The sequence below is a fragment of the Rhinatrema bivittatum genome, chromosome 8, assembly GCF_901001135.1.
Source record: "Rhinatrema bivittatum chromosome 8, aRhiBiv1.1, whole genome shotgun sequence".
Taxonomy (NCBI): domain Eukaryota; kingdom Metazoa; phylum Chordata; class Amphibia; order Gymnophiona; family Rhinatrematidae; genus Rhinatrema; species Rhinatrema bivittatum.
Window position 1 is genome coordinate 146,787,058 of NC_042622.1, and position 22,642 is coordinate 146,809,699.

Genomic DNA, 22,642 nt, shown 5'->3' on the forward strand with positions numbered 1-22,642 from the left:
GAAAGATCGTGATAGGGTGTCTGCCTGGAGGTTTTTATCGGCTGGGTGATAACAAAGTTCGAAGTCGAATCTGGAGAAGAACAAGGCCCATCGAGCCTAGCGGGCATTGAGACGTGCTTGGTTTAAATGTTCCAGATTCTTATGATCGGTGGACACAGTGAATTTGTGTTGTGCACCCTCTAGCCACAGGCACCACTCTTCGAGAGCCAATTTTATGGCGGGTAGCTCACGATCCCCGATGCTGTAATTTTGCTCAGCGGATTAAAATTGTATGGAATAGAAGGAACAAGGAACTACGGTACCAGAGGCGGTGCGTTGACTTATGACCGCCCCAGCCCCTATGGCAGAGGCATCAACTTCAGTTGGAGCCTTTCCAGACTCCAACTGAACCTTAATTCACCTTAATCAACTCTGTCCACCCAACAGGGTAATCAAAAACTTTGCCAGGTTTGGCATTTTTGGCATTTTTTCTAACACCTATCCTCTCTATTGCTCATTGGGATTCTCTGTACTCAGCTACGGGAGTGTTTTAACATCTGCCAGTCTGTCTCTCCTACAGTGCCTTATTGGACATCTGCATCGGGGCCTTACACCACCATTGTGGGATGGGTCTCCCTCGCCAAGGATTACAGACTGTTACCAGCTAACCTGCTCTCTACTGCCACCTCTGGTGGTCATCCTAGCTGTACAATAAAAGAAACTATGTCTGTGTCTGTGCTATTGAGTCTAGCCTGGTGTATCAGTCTCCCTACGGGGCTCCTCCCCGTAGGAGATAACATCACTGTTGCCCCTGAGAATCCACCAACCACCTTGATATCATAACAATCTGATCTCTTGGGAAGGATTTGGTCTCGAAGAGAACTGCTGGGAGCCTGCTACTAACATCCTTGACAAGGAGTTGATTAGACAGTTCCATGCTTCGCATCCTAGAAAACCCAAACCCCCTGGGAGGGGCCCTAAGAAGGGGGGTACTGTTACGCCCATCAGTCGCAGACGGCTGCGACCACTACTGCTCACCTCCTTCTTTGCTTCCCTGACTCCATGGGGTAGATTGGCAGCCTCCGGTAGCTACCGACGACCTGCCTACCACTCCCAGGCCTCCTGGGTTGGCACGGACGCCGCCGACCACCATCTTGCCATCAGGTCCCTCTAGGCGCGAGCACGCGCACACGGGCCAGTCTTATCCACATCATGGCGGGAACCTCGGGAGCGTCCCCTCCAGATGACGTCATTCCCTTTGGATATTTAAACCTGCTGGTCCGGCCCTAAGACGATTTGGCAAAGAGTCTCATCCTTGCTAATTCAGCTTCGCTTCCTGAGGACCCTGCATTCCAGTTCCTATTCCGACGTGGACGTCTCAGGTACCCGCTCCTCGGGGGCCTCTCTCTCGTCCTGGCTATCTGCTTCTTGGAGGGCCTGATGCCTGGAACTCTGCCTGCCCCGTTCCCCGGGGATCACTTTCTGCTTTACCAAGTGCATCTCTGGTGTACCCCGCGCTGCGGGCCATTACCATCTCTACAGAGGACTCCTTCAGAGGTACCCTCTCTACAGACTGTTACCATGCTATCGAGGACCTCACAGGTGCACCCGCCTTGTGGACCGCTACCAGTTCTACCAAGGACCCTCACCAGTTTACCCTACTCTGCGGGCCATTGCCACCTCCACCTAGGGCCTCAACTGTGCACTTCACTTTGCGGACCACTGTCATCTCTACAGAGGACCCCACCAGCATACCCTGCTCTGCGGGTTATTATCATCTCTACCGAGGACACTATTGGTGTACCCTGCTCCGAGGGCCACTACCATCTCTACCAAGACCCCTTTGAGGTACCCCGCCTCACGGGCCACTAATATCTCTATAGGAGACCTTTTCGGTGTACCCGCTCCACGGACTTCTACCAACACTACGGAGGTATTCCCTATGGGCACTTCCTATTCCATCGACCCTGTGTCTCTGGGTCTGTGTGACCTCCTCTCTGGCACCCACTGCTCCACGGGTAGTGCTTCTATCTCTTTAATAAAAACTATATTGCTTCTGTGTCTATCCCCAGCTGAGACCCAGCCTCCTGACAGTGAGGGTCATGGGGCTCCTCCCTGTGGGCAGTACCACCTCTCACTTCGGCCTAGGGTTCACATACCAACTGATATTTACAGAATCCTAACATATTGTCTGATAGTCATGATCTTGTTCAGCATGTTCCTCCTCTAGACGGTTGAGTATCCTATGATACAGTTTTGTACCCGCTGTATTTATAATACTCTTTAACAAATTTTCTTTAAGATCCTTTTAGGGTTATTTCTTTAACTTTTGATATTGGATCCCTTATTGAGGACTTATGGAAATGAAGAATTATATGTATTTCTTTTTGTGTTTGTTTATACTATGATATTTATTTTCTTTCTTCTTTTCTTTTTCATCTTCAAGATTTTTGTTCTTGAATGTTTTGGAAAACACATAAAAAATAAAAAGTTGACCCTGCTGCTGCTGCAACTGGTGGACTATTGCAGCTAGGGCAGCAGTCTGGGTTGAGCTTCACCGAGTTCTTGTCCTCAGAAATCTGTAATGGATAAGGAATATGTGAAGTCTTAGTGGTGCGGTGTAATTGACACAGACTTGAAGGCAAACCCCCAAGGCCTATGCCGGTAGCGGGCGAACAGACTTGATAAAGGGTCAGACTGGAGTTTCGCCTATACCAGCCGCCTTCCCCCCCCCCCCCCTTTCAGTTGAGCCCTTGGGTTCTGGCAGCTGGCTGGACTTAAGCAGGGCCCCTGGACAGAGGTTGTAGCTAGAGTCCACATGCAAGCAATCATAGTCAGGTCCAAACACAGCATAGTCAGGTCGACAGCCCAGCACTGTTTTCAGGCCCTTAAATTACAGACGCTCCCCGGGGCGTCGCGCGCCCTAAGGGGCTTGCCCCTTAGTGCGCCCCTTTGTGAGCCTTTGTGAGGATTCAGACGAAAGGCCCTCCTTTCGCTACAGTACCCCACCACAGCAGTTCTACACGCAACACTGACCGAGACACATAACCTGCAGTCCTAACTGGCTGTTTTGCAAAATTTGTCCTTCTCCAGCATTCTTAGCTCTCACAGACAGCCTCCCTCCATAACTAAGCGCATTCTGCTCTTCCCTGCCTCCCATCCTGCCCAAACTCCCTCCCTCCACCATGCCCTTTCCCACCATTCCGATCATTCCTTATCACAGAAGACCAGCAGCAACTATTACATGCCAAACAATCACCAAACATCAACAACAACAAAAAAGAATCATCCCCATCATGCTTTCACCACTTAACCAAGTACTAGGTCTTACCCTTTTCTCCCTAACTCTTTTAAATGCCCAATCACTCACAAAAACCCCCCCATCTTCTATATGACCACCTTTTGGACGAATCGCCAAACCTATGTGCAGTTACAGAAACCTGGCTCAAACCAGAAGATACGGTTCTGCTGAATCAATTACCTATCCACATATACGACATATTCTCCATTCCCAGAAAGAAGAAAAGAGGAGGTGGTCTGCTCCTTGCTGCAAAAAAAAATCTGGGGCTAACACTTCAATCAACTACCTCGTCCAGCTCCCTTGAATTTGCAGTATTCAAATCAGCTCAACTTCAAATAGGTCTCACTTATGCCCCACCTGGATGCCTAGATTCTGACCCATCTCCCCTGATAGAAATTATAGCTAAACACATCAATTCTGACGCCCCGGCCATCTTGTTAGGCGACTTCAATCTCCATGTGGACGCCACTCCGCTTCCCTCTAACTGCGAATCCTTCCTTAATACTCTTTCCTGCATGGGCTTCAAACAACTTATAAAGGAGCCCACTCACAAAGCAGGGCACACCTTGGATTTAATTTTTATCAATCAAAGCCTAGCCCAAGCATCCCACATTGTCTGTCAGCCAATTCCCTGGTCTGACCACAAACTTATCTCCATGTCACTCCTCAACCAACTCTCTATGCCCTACTCTTCACAGAAAGCCACAATTCAACTCAGAAAATTATGCAAGCAGGAAACTTTAATCTCTCACCTCTCTCCAGAGCTTAACCTTTTGGACCTCACAGACGTAGACACTGCCTTATCCTCGTGGTCTAAAATAACGAGTAAAGTGGCAGACTTGACCTGCCCCCTAAAAACTAAGGTTATCCCCTCTAACAAGGACATGAAAAAACCTTGGTTCTCTCCAGAAATAAAATCCATTAAACGCGAACATAGAAAAAGGGAACAGAGCTGGTGCAGGAATCCTTCCTCCTCAAACCTAGCATCTTTCAAATCGTTCATGCACCATTACAGGATCAAAATGCTTCAGACAAAAAAAGATTTCTACTCCCAGAAAATCCACAATTTCATTTTTGATCCAAAAGCCCTTTTCTCACTGGTTTCTTCTCTTACTAAACCTCCAATTCCGGCTATCCCAGATGACAAAGCAGCTCTCAAATTCATTGAACTTGCCAACTACTTCAAAGACAAAATAACTAACTTACTGGCCGCCCGAACAACACTAACATCCCTGGGCCAATCATGTCCTCTTCTCACGGCACCCCCTCTCATCTCTATGACTAATCAACCTTTCAAAGCCTCATTGCCTCTTACAGCATTCCTGGAGGAATTCGAATCAACTTCCTCACTAGAAATAGAATCACTACTGAGGAAACTAAAACCAGCCTCCCACCCTTTCGATGCGATTCCTGCCAATCTTCTCATCTCAAGCGCCACAGAAGTTTCTAAGCCCATCTCGCTTATCAATGCCTCCTTAGCACAAGGTCATGTCCCCGACCCTCTTAAACTGGCTATCTTCAAACCCCTTCTAAAAAAAAATAACCTCTCCACCGACAACCCAGCAAACTTTCGTCCTATTGCAAACCTTCCTATCATCGCCAAGATCCTAGAAAGAATTGTCAACAAACAACTCTCCGAGTTTCTGGACAATAACAATATCCTCTCTCCAGCCCAACTAGGATTTCGTAAAGCTAGAAATACAGAATCTCTCCTTATTTCTCTGTCAGATATCATCCTCATGAACCTGGAAAAGAAACGGCCCTGTCTTCTCATCCTCCTAGATTTATCGGCTGCATTCGACACAGTGAACCATCAGTGTCTCAAGGACAGGCTAGCGGAGATTGGAATCAAAAATACCGCACTAAACTGGTTCAAGTCCTTCCTTCAAAATAGGCAATACAAAGTCAAGATTAACAGCAAAGAATCCCCCCCTTTCACCTCTTCCCTAGGAGTTCCTCAAGGTTCATCTTTATCCCCAACACTATTCAATATCTATCTTCTCCCCCCTTTGCAATCTACTCTCCGATCTGAAACTTACATATTACCTTTATGCAGACGATGTCCAAATCCTGATACCGATCACCGACTCGCTGCAAAAAACCCTTCTCTATTGGAATGCTTGCCTCATCCACATCAACAACCTCCTCTCAAAGCTTAATTTGCTACTCAACACTGACAAAACAGAATACATCCTAATCACACAAGATGGCAGCGTACCACTAAATAACGTTCAACAGTCAATGTCCCCTACTTTCTCACCCAAGGTAAGAAACCTCGGGGTAATCATAGACAGCCAAATGACCTTCACAGGCTTCATCAACAACATAGTAAAGGAATGTTATTTTAAACTCCAAGTTCTAAAACGCCTAAGACCCCTCCTCCATTTCCATGATTTTAGGTCAGTCTTACAAGCCATCATATTCTCCAAAATTGACTATTGTAATTCACTCCTTCACGGCCTGCCTGATATTTCACTCAAACCTCTCCAGCTACTACAGAATGCTACGGCCAGGATCCTCACAAAATCCAACAAGAGGGACCATATAACTCCAATTTTAAAGAACCTACATTGGCTACCAATTAAGTTTAGAATCCTTCATAAACTTTTAACAGTCACTCACAAAGCCATACACAACATTACTCCTCTGGATCTTACAATACCTTTGCAACTCCACACCTCGGTCCGTCCAATTAGACTGGCCCAGAGAGGCACTCTTCAAGCACCCTCCATCACGACCTCCCTCAGCAAGAGAGCTATATCCGCCTCGGGCCCCAAGCAATGGAACCTGCTCCCTGCTGGAACGATGTCCAATCACCTTTAAGAAGAGACTTAAGACTTTGTTATTCGAACAAGCCTTCCCATAACTACTCACTTCAGCCTTGGTTCTTATCCGCATCATGAGTACACTATCCAGCTTGAGGCCTTCATAGTCCTCCCCTATTTAATTTCCCTGCTTTTCGCCCAAGTTATACAGACCCAATTCTCTATACTTGCTTCACCCATCTTATGTTTATCCAGGTTACTTCTACCCTGTTCATTGTTTTAATCCAGGTTACTTCTACCCTGTTCATTGTAAAACAAGACTTTGTCTCTGTTATTTTTTGCTGGTTGTAATGTAAACCGAAGTGATAATTAATCTTGTTAATTGAATCTCGGTATATTAAAAAAAGTTATAAATAAATAAATAAACAAGCAAGAGGTCAAGATCCAGGCAACAGGCAATCATGGTCAGGTCCAGGCTAGAAGTCAAAATCTAGGTGGCAGGCAAACGTAGTCAGGTCTAGGCAAGATGTCAGATCCAGAGCAGCAAGCCAAGGGAACTGTGGACACACAGGAGACACTGATGTTGGGAACAAGGAAGACAGGCTGGATGAGGTTGGAATGGGTGACAAGATGAGGCAAGGCTGGAAGAAGAGGCAAAGCAAGGGTGGATGAGGTAAGGCTGGAAGACTGAACAAGGAACAGGCATGTTCGCAACACGCTTTGCAAGGAATGCAGCAATGCCCATTGCTGAGATGAAGACTAGCAGTCTGAGGCGCCCTTACAGAAGGCTGCATGATATCATCAGGAGGCACCCTGATGACTTTCCCACCACGGCCCTTTAATAAATTGGCTGTCAGGGGCACTCGCACACCTAAGGAAGGACAATCAGAAACTGGGGTCATGGCAGTGTCCTGCCACGTTGAAGTGGCGCAGCAGCAGGGGTAAGTGAGGAAGCTGGCAGGGCCATTCCACGAGCCGTTCCACCTGGATGGGCCTTTTTGGTCTTTATCTGCCATCATTTATTATGTTACTATGTTATGCAACACCCATGACTCCCTTCCCACTGCCTATGCAGCATCCCCAGTCCTGGTTGACTTGGAGAGTGGAAGACCTAATTCAAGGAGCAAATTGGTATTTCTGCATGGTATTTCACAGCATTATCACTGAGCCATCTGGCTGGCCCAATATCCTGGTAAGGTTAAGTATTAAGAAGTTGATTATCTGCCATGTGCAGGTTTTGTCTGAATTTTGAGATGGACAAGTGTGGGTTTTATATTTAAAGAAGCTCATTACCTTTTGGGAATCTCTGTTCAGAAAGAAACAAACAAAAATGTTTTTTGTTTTAAATACTTTATTACACAGAATAAAGCACTCAGTTTTTTCATAAGAAAAAGAATATACACATCTACATTAAAAGTAGTCTACTGAAACTCTTCATCTGACAGGTCCCAAAGTATAATTCTTTTGGTTCTGTGGTCAGTAAGATCTTCCTGGACTTTGTCAATACGAGCAGGGCAGGAAGGGGACAGCAGAGCCTTTAGGCTCCTCACTTCTGAGAGGGTCATGGCCAGCTCGGACTCAATCTGCTTCAGTATATCCAAACTGCTCCCTGCAGATATCTCATCAGTGGAAGATCCTTGTGGTGGAGAAACTGGACGATTGGGAAAGGATGTGCCGTCACCACCCTGCAAAGACAAGAATCCACATAGAAGGATATCACTTGTTGAGAAGCATTAGTTTAGTCAATTTTGTTTTAGGGCTACTCCAGAGGTATCTGTATAGAAACTTAGCTATCAGGAGGACCCAAGAAAGAAGAGAGACTAGTAGTCCACTACCCAAGAACAGCTGATTGCCTGCTTCAGTCAGGCATTGCCTGTCTCTCAGTGAATTGGAGCTGTATGGTACCAGTACCATACAGCTCCAACAAATGAGTAGAAAACAGCGTGTTCATTTAAATCTACTGACTATCGCAAAGGCTACCAACATTTTTTACTAGTTTTTGGTTTGATGATCGTTTTATTACATATTTTGTATTTAATGCTTTATTATGCTCTTATGTTGACTAGGTTTTATGAGTTTTATTTCATTCGTTTTAACAGCTAATTTATTTTCTTACCCTGCGTAGTTTTTAGCTGTTACTATTTTATGAATTATTGTATTTTCTTGTAATATTGTAATCTTTGTAAACCGGTGTGATGGTTCGTCTGATACATCGGTATATAAACAACAATAAACTAAACTAAACTACTATTCACACTGGTTCTGCCTAAGAACAGCTGATAGTCTGATGTCCTGCTCTTTTCTCCTGCCCCCTGAAAACTGATCAACTACTGTGCCACTTCCTACTGTTCTAGTTGCTGCTCCTGAACAGCAGATCACTTGCTGTCCTGCTCACAGACATTGCCCCAGAACAGAGGATCACTTGCTGCCTTGTTCCCTTCTGCTCACAGCTGCTGCCCCTGAAAACTTATTACCTGATGCCCTGTTCATAGCCACTGCCCTGTTTCTACTCACAATCACTACCCCAGAATAGCCTGCCTGCTCCCCTCAGGCATCTTATGTCTTGTGCCCATACTCCCACATATAGGCACTGTTGCAGCTGCAGCTCATTAAGAATCATGTGATTCCAAAAGCAATAGCATTTTGGAACACCTGTCAGATTCAGCAAATGGAAAAACAGAAAATGAAGTAAAGAATTCAAAGTCCAAATTATGCCGCTGCAATATCCAAAGAAAGAATAGAAAGGACAATTTTCAAAATTATTTTTTTCATCAGTAATCAGGGCTAAATTAGCCGTTATATGTGGGTGATGCCATCCAGTGGCATCAAAAGGACCTCTCTCTTAGCTAGTAGAGCTTTTGCTCTACTGAGCATGTGTGGGAATTCCAGCTCGGTGTTGCCTCATTAGCCCCCTCAGTTTTTTTGTCTGAGCACCTACATGGATGTGAAACTCTGTTTTTTCTATGAAAATCTATAAACATTTTCTTTAAAGTTGCTTCGCTGCCTCAGCAGCCCCCAAAAAGCATTTTTAACTGCAACCAAAAAACAGAAGAGGAAAATTAAGACCTTTTTTGTCCTCACCATATCTGGTAAGAAGAAATTCTTAGTAAATGGATTCAAGGACTGTATTTGTGGGAGGAGAATGCCCATCATCAATGGACATGAACTCTGCTAGTACTCTCTGGAACCAGACCACAGCTATTACCATTGTGAATGGATGTCCTCACATACCCAAAGATTGGGAGCCTGGAAAATGGAGGGACTGAGTAAGTCTCTCAGAAGCTGCAGTCAGTCCTCCTCCCCATTAACAGAACAGGTCAAATCCTTGGGATCAAGTAAGAAGCATGTGTCGAAGAAGCGCCACTCTTCTAGAATAGAATTTCAAACCTATCTGGATAAGTAAGTTAGCCAGTTAAGAATTATCCAGCTAATTTAGAAGGGATATTCAGCAGCACAGCTAGTTAACTGGATAAGTCTTATCCGGCTAACTTTAGACCTGCTATTGAGCAAGTCTAACTTACTCTGTTAACTTAACCGTATAAGTCCAAATATCAGAAATCTAGCTAAGTTAACTGGATAAGTAGCTTCTCCCCGATCCACCCACATACTACTTATCTGGCTAAGTGGTGACCGCTGATTGTAGCCAGATATTCAGCCACTACCACTTAGCCAGATAAGTGTCTTCTTATCCAGCTAAGTAGTGCTGAATACTGACCTCACCAAGTCTCTGTTGCACTGATGCTGCCGATGCACTGCTTATCGGTATGGTCAACACACAGCGCATCGACACCAGCAATGCATAGCACATCAACAACATCAACGTACAAGGCCCCACCACCATCAAAGCACAAGGCCCCAGCGCTGTTAATGCAAAAGTCTAACACACTGTCAAAGTCATTTGACAGAGATTTATGCATTAAGGCCTGTGTCTTTGACACTGTTAAAGACACAGGCCTTAATGCACAAATCCTTGACGCAGCAAGCCTCGGAAAGTGAAATACATCGGTCCTCAACACCTTTACCATCAGGATAGATTACTCCATTTTCAATGCATCATACTGCAGTGCTTTCAAAGCAGCTATATGCCAGCCTGCACAGAAGATTTTTTTAATTCTTTATGAAATTTTTTGGAATAAAAAGAGGTATACATATGGAAATATAAGTACTGTGGCCCTATAGAAACCCTCAGAACACCCTAATAGATCAGCCCCAGCAGTCTGGATCCAGTCCACCTTAACACAGGGCATTATGAGTACAGGGTGTCTCCTCTGAGCAGGAATAAAGCTAGGTTCAGAGGAGAGCAAGATAGGTCCCAAGGAGAAGGCAGCTCCTTATAACATAACTGATCTACTGATATTCTGCAAGGTAAGCAGTTTTGAATTATGTTTGATGTCTGAAGAATAAGGTTGTGCTGAGGAAAACTAGAGTCTAGACTGTGACTCTGTCCACCAGCCAGCCATAGACCGCTCGTGCTGTGTGCCAGTACATTTTAAGATTTGGCAATGCAGATTTATACTCGTTTCTCGACCAATTTGTAAAATAATTACAAAATATCAAGACAGGACCAAGAACCCTCTGAAAACACTATTTTACAAATGCCTGTATAATCAATGTAAACCATAAATCTGTTTGTTCATATTTAAATTGTTCCCCTTTTATCATATACCTTAGCATCGCAGTATCTCTATTTTGAGTCCTCCAATGATCTAATCAAGGATTAAATTTCTAAAAAGTAACTATTGTGAATTCAGAGGAGAGAAGAAGTTGAACCTGCACAGAATTTTGACAGGGGCAGAAGGGGATATAATATCCCTATCCCCACCAATTGCCCCCACCACCAACAAAATTATTGGAACAAGAACTATGACTGGAGATTCAAGATCCCATTTGTTCTCTGGTAGCTCTCACATGCAGTCAGCCTCCAATTCAAATTTTACAGAACCCAGAAAATGTACAGAATTCCATTTTGGTATCAGAAGAGGATGTTCCATCATCCTCTCTAGGTCAAATGGCATGTCAGCCCCTTGACCAGATAGTGGAGCTGATGAAAGAATTCTTTACCTCTGTGGTGGTAAAGGATAAGGAGAGTATCTTCCAACCTCTCCTTTTCAGGATATCAGATCTACTTCTATGAGAAGTAGTCCAAGTATCCCCGATTTGGGTGGCTATTCCATCAGAACCCCTTTGAGTTTGTTCTAGTCCAAAACATTTGCTTGCAGTGGAGTCCAGCCAGTCAGAGGATGTCCACCAGGTGGACTAAGGACCTCTCCTCAGTCACCTTCTTCATCAGTGGGATCCTGGATCAGTGTTCCCACTCTTCTAGGCTCAGAAGATGGGTTGACTAAAATCTCTTCTGATCCCCTTCCAGACCCTCCAGAACACTTATCTCCACCAGAAGATCTTTCTTACTTCAGATTTCTGAACAAGCTGGGAAAAACATTCAGAGTTAATGTGCGTAGGGACAAAGATCCTCGTGTGAACAGCCTCTCAGCAGCACAGAGAGTCTTCACCAAGTGTTTTTGGCTGTAGTAGCAGCACATCTATGGCGTCAGGGCATCGGAATCTTCCTTTACCTAGATGACTGGCTTGTGACAGCGAACTCCGAGGAAGGCATGCTAACCTCTTTGATGCCCTGGGAGCAGCCCATGGCTTGGGAATTTGCCACAGGACAAAGTGACTGGACTCAGACTGCCTCTTTACAAAACTTATTATATACACAAAGAAAAACAAGCAAAACAGATCTGTTTACCTCAGCAATCTTGCAAAGAAACTCACAGCAAAATCAGATGTTATGTAGTCTTAGCATATCCTGAGTTTCTTGCTCCTCTCATGGGGCCTTATCTTCCCTCCAGAGCCTGGCTTGTTATCCCCCTTCGAAAGGAAACCCCTTAGGATCAGGATTCCTTGCTGGGGTATGTCTTAAGATGGACTGGTAAGGTATACACATTGGGTGACGTTTACCTATCCTCTCCACAACGCTATAATATCACATATACATAAGAGAGGTAACAAAACTTTATTATTAATTCTGTATCACAATCACATAAAAATGTGTATGTACCATTTACCAGAAGCTAAACAGTTCAGGGTTTCGGGGCCAATTAAAGTATACCCTTCCTTACACATATATTGTTAAGCTATGGAATATTTTGCTTTGTCTCTCATTCCTTTATATCTTACTTTTTCGGTGATATGAAGCTTGGGTTATGGTCTTGTTTGGAGACTACACTGTACTTTCCAGAAATAATTCATAGTCTCTTTCTTTAGTATGTGAATAAATGTTGAAGACTTTTATTTTATTTATTTATTTTGTTTGTCCCCCCTCATATTTTGTTAATCAGCAGTTTTTGTTTTAGACCCTCAGTTAGGTTGGCATCTAGTACTGATTTTCATTGGCAAAAAAAAAAAAAAAATGGACCGGTCCATTGGAGACTGACTCCTTGAAACCTTAGTTGAGAAGTCAGGGGTATTTTTTGTTCTTTTTATTCTCTGTGGAATCGCTGCTGCTTATTGAAGCATCAGACTTTGCTTTGTTCTAATAATAATATATAATTTCTGCTAATTTTTGTCTTCCATGGAGAGGATCTAATCTGCTCATTTTTTACCAAGCTGTACATATGTTTACTACTTTTTGGGTTACTGTTTAAATCTAAGGGAGAAACTTTTATGTATCTGCTTAGGTTGTTTCTTTCAGGTAGGAGGATTCACCATGGGCCCATTCTCCTTGCTGAAACTAAGAAGATGAGTAGTACATTGCAGCAGAGGAATTGTGGACCCTTGGAGCAAATGGGGCTTGGGTTGGGATTATGATTTTGGGTGTTTGTTGGATGGCTGGGAGTATGACGGAGTGTAAGTGGTATGTGGGTGGGGTAGCAATGAGAGGGGAAATTAGGGGAAATGGAGACATAACCAAGTACCAAGATGGGCAGTGATGGGGATGGAGGCTGAGATTCTACTGAGGCATATATTCTGTGAGGATTGCTTGTGCCTAGGCTGGTGGGTGCAGGGATTATTAGTACTTTTAATCTGGATCATGTTTCATGTCCAACAGTGTCATTTTGATAATACCTGATATCAAGATTGCTACTTTAACTCCTTTCCGATCCACCCCGAATGTATTCGTCGGTGAGCCTATTGTATTGTGTTTTCTCGTCCTGAAAGGGGTTAAATGTAAGTGGAATGCATTCTCTGATGAAACATACAAAAATACTTATACTTCTGAAAAAAGATAAAGTAAATATTGCATATTTACAGGAAATACATTTATCTGATGAGTAACACTTGAAATTGAAAAGAGATTGGGTGGGTATTTGTGGCAATGCATCATATTCCCGTAGGTAAAGAGGAGTAGCAACTCTAATTCACAAAGATCTCCCTTTTGTTTTAGATAAAATGAGAAGGGATGAGGAAGGTAGATAACATCATTCAGTGTGCCAAGCAGAAAGAGATAAATATATCTTAATGGGTAATGTATATGCTCCTAATATCTACTCCCCAGATTTCTTTTCTCAATTGATAGTTAAGCTTTTTGGTTAACCTAATTACACACTAATTCATGGGGGTTACTTCAGTGAAAATGATTGCCAACCTCCAAAACTACCTAAACTTCAGGAAAGTCAGAGGGGGGTTAAATTATTATGATAGGAGTACTAAATATTTGGAGATAGTTGCAGCCAGGGGAAGATTTTACTTTTTTTCCTTACCCTTATAAGAGTTATTCCCGAATTGTTTATATTTGGGACTAACTCTACAAGGGTTAGGAAAAAAAGGGGAGGACAGGGGAATTGGATTCAGATGGTAACCAACACAGGCCCCAACTTTTATGGTCTGGGGTACTGATATGCAGACAAAAGGGAAAAAGCACAGGACTGCTTTGTGGTAACTCGAGCAACAAGAGGCTTGGGTATATATAGCCAGAGGAAACCACATGTAGACTCTGGCTGTGCTTCAGTGCATTTTATTTACAGTGGGGCCAATGCAATATATGTGTGCAGAAAACAGGCGCTCACTTTTGAACACCCATTTTCCTAATGCACGCCCAGCCACCTCTCCTGGGCACATAATCCAATATTTAAATTAGGAGTCCCGCAAAAAAGGAGGCGCTAGGGAAAATGTGTGTGTCCCTAGCACCTCCTTGGCATCAGGCACACAGAAGAGGTGGCTGTCAAGCGGGTTGGGAAACAGACACTCAATCTACGTGCGTCCGTTTTTTCCCACTTCTGGCATAGACACGCACAAGGTACACGGCCTGGACCGTGTATCTTATGTGTGTCTATTGGGCATCCAGAATTTTTTTTTTTAAGTTTTAATTTTTTTAACTAAATCTGCTTTATTTGATTCTTCCTTAGTATTGCTTTGATACTATTAGGCAGAATCACAGAAAGCAGGGTTTTTCTTTTTTTTCAATGTGCCCTTGAACGTGGCATACCTTTACGCCAGCCCCGAGCTGACATAAAATTTGCCGCATTGCACTGGGTGCAGTGACTGTGCAGGAAATTTTGTCCATCACAGGGATTAGCTAATAGCCTCATCTACATGGAATTTACATGTGATAAGCGCTATTAGCTAGACGGTGATTTGGACACACATTTTGAACTCGTTAATCCCTATATTGCACGCGTCTAGTTGCATGTTAAACTGTAGCTAGCCTCTGCATACAGTATTGCATCGGCCTCAGTGAGATTAACAAAAATGGCAGCACCTTTATTTCAGGTATCTTTCAAAACATCAGTGCAAATAGAAAGCAAAACTTTGTGGCAGTTCACCATAGTCTCAGGAAAAACACAGTCTTTCAAATAGGGAAATCTTTACGCAAGGGAAAATCTTTAACCAACCTTGAGACGTATCTGGTCTGCACATGAGCTAGGACTCCCATCAGCTCCTCAAGGTCCGTCTAACCCCTCTAGGGCCTATGGTCTTATGCTCTGGGGAAGGGCTCCTCCCATTACCCAGGATTCCCTGCATGTCTATTTCTTAAGGAGGACCATGTGGGATATCTGTGCCCGGTCCTTAAAGGTAGACTGAGGGAGTTTCCTATACACTCCCTCACGTATCCTCCCCTTCAGTTCAACCTTGCTGGGATGAGCGCTTGCCTGTGTAAGGGACACCTTTCTTGAAAGGAAATCTACATTTGCATTCTCTTTACCTGCCCTGTGACAGATCTTGTAGTTGAAATGCTGCAGGGCCAGGAACCACCACATAACTCTTGCATCGGATTCCTTGTTTGTATTGAACATAAGAGCAGTAGATGGTCAGTTATGAGCATAAACATCTGCCCCAGCAGATAGTAGTGCAAGGCCTCTAAGGCCCATTTGACCGCCAAGGCTTCCTTCTCAACAGTTGAGTACAGTTTTTCATGTGGTATTAGCTTTCGGCTTATGATTGCCACAGGATGTTTTTGGCCATCCTTCTGGGCCAAGATGGCCTCCAAGCTGACCTCAGGCATCAGTTTGCACTATGAAGGGTTTGGTGAAGTCTGGGCTGATCAGGACCAGTTCAGAGCATATTGCCTCCTTCAGAGCTCTGAAGGCCTTCTCCACTTCCTCCAATCACTGGATCTTCTCCGATGCTTTCTTTACCAGTAGCCTTGTGAGAGGCTCCGCCTTCTCTGAATAGTTAGGGATAAACCTCCTATAATATCCCATAAATCCTAAAAATGCTCTCACTGTTGCCTTCATTTGGGGGATTGGCACCTGGGTGATCGCCTCAGTCTTTCTGGTCTGTGGATGACCTTGCCCTTCCCCAGGGTATACCCAAGGTACTGGACCTCTTGCCCACCTTGCAAGCACTTCTTGGGATTAACTGTCAGCCCTTCTTTCTTCAGACTGGTTAATACACCCTGGAATTGGCTAAGATGAGTCTTCCAGTCATGGCTGTAGATCGAGGTCATCTAAATAGGCGGCGGCATACCCTTAATGTGAGCGAAGCAGGAGGTCGACCAACAGTTGAAATGTGGTGAGAGCGCCATGAAGGCCCCCCTGGAATTCCGTGAACTGGAACAGCCCAGCAGGCATTGATAATGTTGTCTTCTCTTTCACCGAAGGTGTAAGAGGTACCTGCCAGTATCCCTTGGTAAGATGGAGGGTAGAGATGAACTGGGACAACCCCAGATGCTCAATCAGTTCATCCACTTGTGGTATTGGATAGGCATCTAGTTTCGACACCTTGTTGACCGTTTTGAAATCTATACAGAACCTGATGCTGCCATCTGGCTTCAGCAACAATACAATGGGTGAGGACCAGTCACTGTTGGATTCATCAATTACACCGAGCTGGAGCATCTCCTTCACTTCGGCCTCGATGATGTGGCACCTGGACTCGGAGATATGATAAGGTCTCTGGCTTAGCACCACTCCAGGAGGTGTAATAATATCATTTTCTACCAGCTGGATATGACCAGGAAGGTTCGAGAAGATCTCCTTGTTGTTCTCTAGCAGTTGCTTCAAATCAGTTGTCTGTATAGTGGACAGCTCTTCTCCAAAGGGTACGTGGGCTTGGTCCAGTTTTAGCCCATTCTCTGGGCCAAATTCTCCTCTCTGAACCATGCCACAGTCTGTGGCACCCATTTCTTCAGGAGGTTTATGTGGTAGATTTGGGTCTTCTTTCGCTTATCTGGCGGAACTATCTTGTAGTCCATGGGCCCTGTTTTCTCCAGGACTTCATAAGGTTCTTGCCAATGGGCTAAAGGTTTGCTTTCTGATGATGGAAGAAGGTCAAGGACCTAGTCCCCTGGTTGGAATACTCGCTGGACTGTGGGGCGATTATAAGCTTGAGCTTGAGAACTCTGAGCCTTCTCCAGACATAGGTGAGCCACTTTGCCAGCCTTCTTTAAATGATCTTGTACTCTGAGCACATAGTCCACTATGTTCTGCCCGAGATTCACTTCTTTTTCCCAGGTCTCATAAGCTATATCCAGATTCCACTTGGTCTCCTTCCATATAGTAACTCAAATGGGGAAAACTCTATTGAGCTTTGTGATACCTCACGGATTGCGAACAGTACGTAGGGTAGTAGTAGATTGCAGTTCTTCCCATCTTCATTCACAAATATTCTTAACATCTATTTGAATGCCTGATTGAAGTACTCGACCAGGCCATCCGTCTCTAGGTGATACACTGAGGTCTGGAGGGTCTTTACTTTAAGCAAGGTGCAGAGTTGTTTCATGATTTGTCAGGATCTCCTTGGATAGCCCAAGTCATGAGAACACCTCCATTAGGGCAGTCTTCATATTCTGTCAGGGCACTGCCTCCAGATACCTGGTAGCATAGTCCAGTATGATGAGGATATATTTGTTTCCTTGGGTCATTCTCTCTAGTGACCCCACCAGGTCCATGCCCACTCTTTCAAAGGGTGTCTCGATGATAGGCATTGGTATGAGAGTTTCTGCCTGTACCCCAGCAGGCTTTGTGAGTTGGCAGGTAGGATAGGACTGGCAATACCACTGGACCTGCTTATGAAGGCCTAGCCAATAGAATTGTGTCTGTATCTTTTCACAAGTCTTTTCCTCTCCCAGGTAACACCCCCCCACCCCCCAAAAAAAAAAAAGATGATCTGTTGACAATAGGGTTTGGCAACCAAGAGTAGTTCTATCACCTCCCCTTCCACACTTCCCTTTGTTATTGTACAAGAAATCCTCTTTTATCACAAAATAGTGAGTAACAGGGGCTGCCCTCTGAGCCCCCAGGGCTACCTTCCCATCCACCTGTTTGTATGTTCTCACAGGCCAACTTGAAGGATTCATTCTCCCTCTGAGCTCACCTAACTTTCCCCAGATCACCCCATTCCCACTTCCAGGGACCTGGTAAGACATACTGGGTGGGTGGTTGTTCTCCCTCCGACTCCGACCTCTCATCTTCATCAGTCTTTAAGGTAGCAGCATAGGTGTATTTGGCCTGCTGGTGTTGCCTCTGGGACTTAGGAGACTTAGAGTTTTTGTGTAAAAGATCAGGGTCCTCCAATGGAAAGAGCTCTGGGAACTCCAACACTTCAGGGTTGTGACTGAACAAACTTGCCATAGGCTGAGTCAAAAGAGACTTGAAATTTGGACAGTCTCAACCAATGATCACACCAGGCGTGCACACATGGATGCATGATTTTATAACATGCCGGGTCGGCACACGCAAAGGGGGAACAACTTTCACAAATTCGCTCAGTGACACATCGGGGCCTTCCTCAGTTCCCTCCCAGTCCGCTCCAATTAAGGAGCGGACTGGGAGGGAACTTCCCAAGCCCCTAGCCTAACCTCCCTTCCCCTTCCCCTTCCCTATCCTGCCCTCCCCCTATCCCTATTCTAAATGCCCCCAAATTCCTTATCGTACCTTTTGCTCCTGCTTCCGAGCAGGAGCAAGTTGCGCGCTGGAACAGCGGCAAATGGCCTCTAGCCCTGCCCCTAGACCATGCCGCCCCGCCCCCAGGACCGCCCCTTTGGCTAGCCCCAGAACTTACAAGCGTCCCAGGGGTTTACGTGTGTGGCCAGGCCCTATGAAAATTGGCCCGCCACGCGTGTAAACTTTGAAAATCCAGCCGACAATGTATATCTCCAGGAATATGGGAGAGCAAAAAAACAAAAAAATCCTGCTGGCCTCTCCGGCCCTTACTGACTTCTTGACCCCTGACTAACCAGGTGGGGATAGCCTCCTTGACCTGTGCACAAGCTGGGTTGGAACAGGGAGGCTCCAGGAAAAGAGGAAAAAAACCCTGAAAAGGAGGGTTTTTTCTTTTTTTTTCTTCTGCTCTGCAGCTGCTGATTGTCTGTGCTTCACATTTTAGGCAAGAAATCCCTCTGCTACCACCATATGTGATAACTTGAGCGACAAGAGACTTGGGTATAGCCAGAGGAAACCATACGTAGACTCTTTATTTACAGTGAGATTAACAAAAATGGCAGCACCTTTACTTCAGGTATCTTTCAAAACAGTAGTCAAACAGAAAGCAAAACCCTATAGCAGTTTACCTTAGTCTCAGGCAAAACACAGTCTTTCAAACAGGGAAGTCTTTATGCAAAGGATAATCTTTAACCAACCTTGAGACCTATCTGGTCTCCACACATGCTGGGAAGTCGTCAGCCCCCGGGGGCCCAGGTAACTCTTCTAGGGCCTCCAGTCTTATGCTCTGGGGAAGGGCCTCTCCTTTTACCCAGGATTGTCTATCTTAAGGAGGACCGGATGGGATATCTGTCCCTGGTCCTTTAAGGGTAGACCGAGGAAGTTTCCTATACACTCCCTCACATGCTTCTATGGTCAAGTTCAAAAGCAAAGCAAGTCAGCATTGCCTGAATTGTCAGGAAAGCTCCTCACCCAGTAAAAATGTTGCTAGCAGTAATTTTTTATTGGTTTGACAGTTGCTTGTAAATATTACTACCTTTATCATAAGGATTAGGATAACTGCACAGACTATCCTTAAGAGAAACTTAGGGGTGACCTATATGGCACGGTACAAGCTTGCTGGACAGACTGGATGGACCGTTTGGTCCTTTTCTGCTGTCATTACTAGGTTACAATGTTATATTTTTATCTATGAAGGACTTTTCTCAGTAGTTAGGTCACTTTACCCTCCATTGCCTCAGGTACAAATTTAGGGGGTCATTGATCAATGTGCTATATGGAGTTTTCACATACGTTAAGGCATTTTCGCATGCGTTAAAGGTGCTTAATGCATGCGAAAACGCCTTAACGTATGGTGTGATACAAATAAGAAAAAGGAGAGGAGTTTGGGGTAGGATTTGTGGCCAAGTGGGCTGGCTTCACAATTTTGCAAAGCCATATTGCATGGCTGTAACACGGATTTTAACTACACCTTTTTCAATTGCATTAGGCTGTGCGATATGGCTTTATCGTGCTTTGCTATGTTTTTGCAAATAGCGTTTTTAGTATTTAAGCTGCTGGAGAGCCATCCTAGCTACGAGGGCCCTCATATAAGAGAGACCTCATACTAGGTACGTATTTATACCTCTATATGAGGCCCACATTGTTACTCGAGGTGAGATTTAGGTAGGAATGTAGGGGTTAGGGGCCACTTTGACATTCAGAGTGAGACATACGAACAGAACAGTGCTCTCTTGTGAGGATTTGATGATATTCGGAGTGAGGAAACTCACCCAAAGATGAGATTTGTGCATTGTTCTCTCAACCTAGCTTGATGTTACCCAGGTAGAGAGTCCATCAAGCTAGGTTGAGAGAACATTGCACAAATCTCATCTTTGGGTGAGTTTCCTCACTCTGAAGGTCATCAAATCTCCCATAACACTGTGTGCCAACTTTCTATCATCTACAGCACCTGCCGCCCCAGAATTTGATATTATTTTAAAACCAGGATTACTACAGACAATTTCCTCACTAAATTCAACAAACTGCCCATTGAACCCATGTTTCACCGATCTGTTAAGTCATTTCCCACGAATACATAACAGGATAGATATTCAAAGTCAATTAGATTAGATGGATAACTAAAAGTTTATCCATCTAAATGGCTAAGCTGCTATTTTAAAAATCTTAACTGGCTATATTCTAGCCAGATAAAGAGTTATTTGGCTAGAATATAGCTGGTTAAGTTGAGGCATTCTGGGGCGGGCAATAGGTGTTCCTGGGAGGAGCAGAGTTAGCCAGTTAGGTTAACTGGATAACTGTAGGGCTGATCTACAGTTAGCCAGATATACCTATCCGGCTAACTTTAAGAAATCCAGGTATATTCAGCGGCGCTGCTGCACCACTGAATATCCTGGTGAAGTTATCTGAATAGGTGTATCTGGCTAACTTTACTAGCCACTCAGAGGCAGAATATGGACCCCAACATAATTATGCAAAATTGTGAACTCATCATTCTCCACTGGCAGTCTTCCATCAGAATTAAGGAGGGCATCCATGAATCCAATCATGAAAAAGCCTCGGCCAATTCCACTGACTTTCAGACTTACCGTCCAGTTTCTTCTTTACTGTTCTTAGCTAAGATATCAAGTCAGCAGTCCTTAAACAACTTACTCAGTTTCTTGGCGATCATTCAGTTATGGACCAATACCAGTTCAGAATTAGGAAAAACCATAACACCGAAACACTGCTCCTATCCAGGACTGATATTATCCATAGAGGTTTCGATTCCAGTACATCCTATCGTTTAATTCTGCTTGATATTAGGTCTACTTTTGACACTGTGAAGAATCAAGACATCTTCTTCACCTGTCTCTCTAACTTTGGATTCTCAGGCACTGTTCTATCTTGGATTAAATCTTATTGCTCGGATCGATTATCAAATCAGGATAGCTAGACTCATCTTTGTTACATTTGGCAGCTTGCAGGAGAGCCCTGCAAGCTGCTGCACTCACCCCCATCGCTAACTCACGCTGCTGAGGACCTCCTGTCTTGGAGGAATGGCACTATCGCACGCCACTGACTGCCGCTGATGTTGCCAAGCAATGGCCTTTCCTTAGGCGTGCACATAATAAAAGCCCCATGGTAGGAAACGCTGAGCAGCTCCCTCCAATGATGTCAGGCCGACTGGCCCATTTAAACAAGAGTCCCTGTAGTACCACCTCGCCTCAGCAACAAGTCTCCTGCCTTCCAGTGTGTGTTGCCTTGTGCTCCTGTTTCCTGTTTTCCTGTGCCTTGCCTTGCCTCTGCCATGATTCCTAGGAGCTGGGTACACCACCCCAAGAGCTGTGAAGAACTGTAAGGCAGGACATTGGATTGAACAATTACTTGTCTTCTGCCTAGCCAGCCCCCTCCCAAACAGGTTGAGTGAGGCCTTGGGTTCTAGGTGCCAGTAGGTCTTTGCTGCAGTAGTACAACATGATGAGCGCAGGCAGGGTGGAGCAGGCTCAATCAATGCTGGACAAGGCAAGACTTGGACAGACTGGATGAAGCAAGGCTTAGACAGACTGGAGCAGTTATTAGAGCACTATACTGAGCTGGGACTGGAAATAAACACAAACAGGAACAAGCAAAGGTACTGAGCATGGACTGGGAGAGTCACAGGCAAGGCAGGATAGAGGTCAGAAACTAGATACTGGCTGTGGCAAGACAAGGTACTGACAAGATAGGGAGTAAATACCATGAATAGGACTGGGCTGGGCACGGCAAGACCATTCAGAGACAGAACAGGACCGGACAAGGACTTGATAAGCCAACATAGAAGCCCAAAGGTAGCAAGGCAGGATATCTGAAGGCCACTAGGCTGTAGACCCAAAGGCCCATGGGTACAAAGAGGCCTGGATAGGCCACAAATCAGGATACAAGCATAGAGCAGGCCCAGAGGCCACAATGCAAGGTAAGGCCTAGAGTAAACCCCCAAGGCAAGGAACAAGAAGGCCGGCTTGGAGGCCACAAGGGAAGGTAAGACCTAAATAGCCCACAAGGCAAGAAGCAAGGAACAAGAAGGCAAGGTATAAGACTAGACTGGCCAGGACAGAGAACCAAGGATGACTCCACAAGGCAAGGTATTAGACTGGCCAGGTGAGAGAGAGCCAAGGGTGACTCCATGAAGAGGCATCTTGGGTTTGGCAAGGCAGGGTTAAATAGGTCTGGAGCTTGGGTATGGTATGAGCAACAAGGAGGAGCTTAGCAAGGCTGGAGGTTAAGCTCACCGAGAACCCATGGTGAAGCAGAGG

The 22,642-nt window shown here is 44.9% G+C and overlaps 1 long non-coding RNA gene across 1 annotated transcript in view; it reads left to right on the plus strand.

Moving 5' to 3' along the window:
• Positions 1–22,642, plus strand: part of LOC115098026 — an 81,467-nt gene that overhangs the window by 23,478 nt on the left and 35,347 nt on the right. The window contains exon 2 of the long non-coding RNA XR_003858393.1: positions 13,433–13,510. This is a non-coding gene — a long non-coding RNA (uncharacterized LOC115098026). The remainder of the gene's footprint in view (positions 1–13,432; positions 13,511–22,642) is intronic.